The sequence below is a fragment of the Hylobates moloch genome, unplaced genomic scaffold (assembly GCF_009828535.3).
Source record: "Hylobates moloch isolate HMO894 unplaced genomic scaffold, HMol_V3 SCAFFOLD_28, whole genome shotgun sequence".
Classification (NCBI taxonomy): domain Eukaryota; kingdom Metazoa; phylum Chordata; class Mammalia; order Primates; family Hylobatidae; genus Hylobates; species Hylobates moloch.
In genome coordinates this window covers 3,457,643-3,463,642 of record NW_026652303.1, presented here as the reverse complement: position 1 = coordinate 3,463,642, position 6,000 = coordinate 3,457,643, and the positions used below count along the sequence as shown (strand labels likewise).

Genomic DNA, 6,000 nt, shown 5'->3' with positions numbered 1-6,000 from the left:
CACTTTGGATAGAACACATAGCACTTTGGATAGAACACATAGCACTTTGGATAGAACACATAACACTTTGGATAGAACACATAACACTTTGGATAGAACACGTAACACTTTGGAGGACTCCTTTGGTGTCTTCACTTTTGGGGGGCAGGAAAGATAGTCTCTGAGGATGAGGATGGTACCATCACCCACAAGACAGAAGGAAAGGTAAAAGGAAGATTGGATCACTCTTCAACTTCCTTCTGGAGCCCAGCCCTTTCCACCTGCTCAGGGGCTGACTTCTCCGGTATCATCAGCCATTCCTTTGTTTCAAGAGTCATAGACCGTATACTAAAGATCTGTGCAGTTTAGGATATGTAAATTATACCTCAGTAAAGTATTAGAACACAAATACACACAAAAGCCTTTCTCTCTTTCTCTTCCTCTCTTCAGCCAGATTTGACAGAGAGATTGTCTATATTCTTTCATCGCATTTTGTCAACTTCTGTGCCCCTCTTAGCCACTGCTGTATGGCTTGTCCTTCTTTCCCACCCAGAAGGCTCATGACCTCCATGTTGCTAAATTCCAAGTGCCCATTCCAGTTTTTGTCTTGTGTGCTCTCGGCTTTCTAAGCCACTCTATCAATTATCCATCCGTCAGCCATCCCAGCATCCGTCCATCCTTCTATCAGCCAATGCGCTGTCCTTCTGTCCCTCCTTCCAATATCCACCCACTAGTCCCTTCGTCTGTCTCTGCCAGGCATTCTTTTTTTTTTAAACAAATAAGCTTTATGTTTTAGATGGTTTTAGATTTACAGAAAAATTGCAAAGACAGAACACTGTTGCCATATACTCTGCAACAGGTTTTACCTGTTAGCAACATATGTTAGAATTATATATTTGTCACAGTGAATGAACCAATATTGATACATTATTATTCTCTAAAGTCCATACTTTGTTCAGATTCTTTAGTTTTTGCCTGGAGTCCTTTTTCTGTTCCAGGATCCCAACCGGGACACCACATTGCATTTACCTAGCATGTCTCCTTAGACTCCCTTGGCTATGCCAGTTTCTCATTCTTCCGTTGTTTTTGATGACCTTGACCATATTGTGGAATACTTTTTAGGTATTTTGTAGAATGTCCCTCAAATGGCATTTGTCTGATGTTCTTCTCATGATTAGACTGCGTTTATGGGTTTGAGGGAGGAAGACCCAAAAGGTAAAGAAACCCTTTTATCACATTCTTTGAAGGTACATCCTGTCAACCTGGCTTATTACTGTTGATATTCACCTTGAGCACCTGGCTGAGATAGTGTCTGTCAGGCTTCTCCACTGTACAGCTACTCCCTCCCATTCCACACTGTATTCTTTGGAAGAAAATCACTATGTGTAGCTCATTCTTTTTTTTTTTTGAGATGGAGTCTCACTCTGTTGCCCAGTCTGGAGTGCAGTGGCACGATCTCGGCTCACTGCAAGCTCCGCCTCCCTGGTTCACGCCATTCTCCTGCCTCAGCCTCCCGAGTAGCTGCGACTACAGGTGCCTGCCACCACTCCCAGCTAATTTTTTTTTTTTTGTATTTTTAGTAGAGACGGGGTTTCACCGTGTTAGCGAGGATGGTCTCGATCTCCTGACCTCATGATCCACCCGCCTCGGCCTCCCAAAGTGCTGGGATTACAGGCATGAGCCATCGTGCCCAGTAGCTCATTCTTAAGTAATGGGAAGTTATGTTCCACCTCACTGTGTAGCTACATAATTTATATGGAATTCTTTTGCATGGGAGATTTGTCTCTTCTTCCTCATTTGTTTATTTAGTCTGCTTTATTTATGTCAGTATGGGTCATGTATATTTATTGTTTGTTTTGGATTATAATTCAATATTACTTTATTTCATGGCCCATATTATTCCAGCTTTGGCTATTGGGAGCTGTTTTTATTGGTTCCTGTGTTCCTTCGACATACCCCCATGATCGTGTGTGTGTATGTATTTAATACTTATTTACTTTCTAGCACTACAAAATACTCTAGTCTCATCATGTATGTTTCCTGCCCCAGATTCAGAGTCAGCCATTTCTCCAAGGAGCCCTGATTCCTTTTATTAGAGAATGGTATTACAAACCAAGATATGGCCAGGTGCGGTGGCTCATGCCTGTAATCCCAGCACTTTGGGAGGCCAAGGAGGGCAGATCACCTGAGGTCAGGAGTTCGAGATCAGCCTGGCCAACATGGCGAAACCCTGTCTCTACTAAAAATACAAAAATTAGCCAGACGTAGTGGCATGCTTCTGTAATCCCAGCTACTCGGGAGGCTGAGACAGGGGAATCGCTTGAACCCAGGAGGCAGAGGTTGCAGTGAGCCGAGATCATGCCATTGCACTCCAGCCTGGGTGACAGAGCAAGACTGTCTCAAAAAAAAAAAAAAAAAGAAAAAGAAAAAAGAAAAGAAAAGAAACCAAGATAAGAGATGCCAAGTGTACTTGTTGCTACTGAAATGTCATTGTTTCTAAGATCTCTCACATGACAGCAAGAAAATATATGTGTGTATTCTAATTTGCATATAGATAGCTACAAATATTTCCATATGTAACCATCAGCATCTATACCAAGCTAAACATCAGCTCATTTGATGTCTTTGATTCTAATGTATTACCACATGGGTCGTGCTAGCCCCCTTTCTTTGCCTATCTTTAAACTCCCACTCCAACAAACTTGTGGTTCCCACCACCCGTATCCATTCCCTTAATTGTTCAGTTGTAGTATACATGCACAGCAATATCAGAATTGTTAACTCAATCCCTATGGGAAACAACTTTATCAACTAGAAGATGGTGCTTACATGCACTCCTTTTACATTTGATTTTAACAGACTCTACTTATTTCTAGTTACTTAGGTCAGTACCCTTTTCCCCTGTCCCCTTCAGTGAGGTTGTTGCATACATTTGTAATATAGATAGATTGTTTTGTCACATTCTGCATTCCATCCTGGGATCCCCCAATCTCCTAAATGACTTTTTAAATTTGTGTATATTGTACATTAAGATTCATTCTTTGTGCAGTCAGTCCTATGGACTTTAACAAATGCAGAGTGTCATGTATCCACCCTTACAGTATCATACAGAACAGTTGCACCCCCTAAAATATCTCCTGTGGTTTACCCATTTACCCCCCTCCGTTTCTTTTCTTTTCTTTTTTCTTTTTTTTTTTGAGATGGAGTCTTGGTTTGTCACCCAGGCTGGGTGCAGTGGTGTGATCTGAGCTCACTGCAACCTCTGCCTCCCGGGTTCAAGCGATTCTCCTGCCTCAGCCTCCTGAGTAGCTGGGACTACAGGCGTGTGCCTCAACGTCCAGCTAATTTTTGTATTTTTAGTAGAGATGGGGTTTCGCCATGTTGGCCAGGCTGATCTCGAACTCCTGACCTCAGGTGATCTGCCCACCTGGGCCTCCCAAAGTGCTGGGATTACAGGCGTGAGCCACCATGCCAGGCCAACCTCTGCCATTTCTTCCTGAACCACTGATCTCTTTCCTATTGCTATCGTTTTGCCTTTTCCAGTATGTCATATAATTGAAATCATACAGTATACAGCATTTTCAGACTAACTTCTTTCACTACACAATATACATTTAAGTTTCATCCGTGTTTTTTTTGTGACTTGATAGCTCAATTCTTTTTATGGCTGAATAAGATGCCATTGTATAAACATACCACAGTTTATCCACGTGGCTCTTGAAGGACATCTTGGTTGCTTCAGTTTTTGCTGATTATGAGAAAGCCTGGTATAAACACGTGTGGGTGGACTTTTGTTTGGATATAAGTTTGAAATTAGTGAGGTCAAAATGCCACATGTACTTTTAGGTGCTAGGGACAGAAGTGCTTAGGATACAACAGCGAAAGAGTCCCTGTGCTCTTAAAAACAAACGCAAATGAGTAAATCAGAATGGCTTCAGCTCATGAGTAGTGCTAAGAAAAAAATAAAGCTAATAGGATAATGAGTAAGAGACTGTGGCCAGGTTAGTGGGGCCAGGAAGGGCTTCTTTGAGGAAGTTCATTGCATTTGTATCTGGGCCTGCATGAAGAGAGATGGCACTAGCGGTGTGCAAAGCCCTGGGGGGACATACCGGGCTCAGTCAATGCAAACACCCTCCGGCAGGGTGAATCTTGGCATGGCCAAGGGACTAGGAACAGAAAGTACTGTGAGGTAAAGACATGAATGAGAGTATTTTCTTAAAAACTTTTTATTGTAGGCCGGGCACAGTGGCTCATGCCCTGTAATCCCAGCACTTTGGGAGGCCGAGGAGGGAGGATCACGAGGTCAGGAGATCGAGACCATTCTGGCTAACATGGTGAAACCCCGTCTCTACTAAAAATACAAAAAAATTAGCCAGTCGTGATGGCAGGCGCCTGTAGTCCCAGCTACTTGGGAGGCTGAGGCAGGAGAATGGCGTGAACCCGGGAGGCGGAGCTTGCAGTGAGCCAAGATCATGCCACTACACTCCAGCCTGGGTGACAGAACGAGACTCCGTTTCAAAAAAAAGAAACAAAAAAACAAAAAACAAAAAACTTTTTATTGTAGTATAACATACAAAGTACACAAAACCCAAGTGTAAGTGCACAGTTGATGAATTTTGTCAAATTGAACCCACCCACCTTCCAGATCAGGAAATGGAATAGTGCCAGCACTGCAGGGATCCCTTGGTCCCTTGTGTGTGCTCATCCCATTATCAGCCCCCTGCCCTCCCTCCAAGGTCATCTGATTAATTTTGCCTTCTTAAAAGCTTTTATGTCTGTTTTTGTTGTTGTTGTTGTTGTTCAACATTAGATGTGTGAGATACACCCACATTGTTGCATGTCATTTGAGGTTTGATCATTTCAGTTGCCACATAGTACTCCATGTATGAATACACCACAGTTGTTTTTTATTGATTCTACTTTTTTTTTTTGAGATGGAGTCTCGCTGTCACCCAGGCTAGAGTGCAGTGGCAAGATCTCGGCTCACGGCAGGCTCCGCCCCCCGGGGTTCACGCCATTCTCCTGCCTCAGCCTCCTGAGTAGCTGGGACTACAAGCGCCCGCCACCTCGCCCAGCTAATTTTTTGTATTTTTAGTAGAGACGGGGTTTCACCATGTTAGCCAGGATGGTCTCGATCTCCTGACCTCGTGATCCGCCCACCTCGGCTCCCAAAGTGCTGGGATTACAGGCGTGAGCCACCGCACCTGGCCTATTGATTCTACTTTTGATGGGCATTTGGGATGCTTTCAGTTTTGAGCTAGTCTGAATTGAGCTTCTGAGAATATTATTGCATATGTCTTTTGGTGAACCTGTGTCTGCATTTCTGTTGGCTTACATACAGAGTGGCAAAATTGCTGGCTTATAGAGTATGTATATATTCAGCATTGCTAGGTACTGTCAGATAATTTCTTAAGTAATTGCACCAATCTACATGCCCACTGCACTATATGAAAATTCTGATTGTTTTCCATCCTCACCTACACTTGCTATTTTCTGACTTTTTCATTTAGCTGTCTGTTATGTAATACAGTGGTGTTGCATTATGGTTTGAATTTGCATTTACCTGATAACTAGTCAAGTCCAGCCCCTTTTCATGTGTTTACTGGCCTTTGGATATCCTCTTTGTGAAGTGCTTGTTCAATTCTTTTGCCCATTTCAAAGAGAAAAAACAACAACTTTGGGTTGGGGTTGTCTTTTATATATCCTGGACATTGATCTCTTACAGTCTAGATATGAGAGTCCTTTGTCAGAAATATGTGTCCCACTTGTTGAACTGCCTTTTTCACTCTCTGAATGGTGACTTTTGAGGCACAGAAGTTCTTAATCTTAATATTTTTCAATTTGTCAGCTTTTTCCTTTATATTTGGTACATTTTCAACCTATTTAAGAAACCCTTGTCTGCTACAAGGTCATGAAAATGTTTTTCTATGTTACCTTTTTGATGCTTCATTATTTTACCTTTTATATATAGATCTGTAATCCATCTGAAATTCATTTTTATGTGTGGTATAATGTAGAGAT

The 6,000-nt window shown here is 42.4% G+C and overlaps 1 protein-coding gene across 1 annotated transcript in view; it reads left to right on the top strand.

Annotated features, from left to right (window-relative positions):
* The window catches only part of LOC116463180 (protein phosphatase 1 regulatory subunit 14C), a 104,850-nt gene that overhangs the window by 15,657 nt on the left and 83,193 nt on the right, over nucleotides 1–6,000 (top strand). The gene's annotated exons all lie outside the window — the stretch shown is intronic.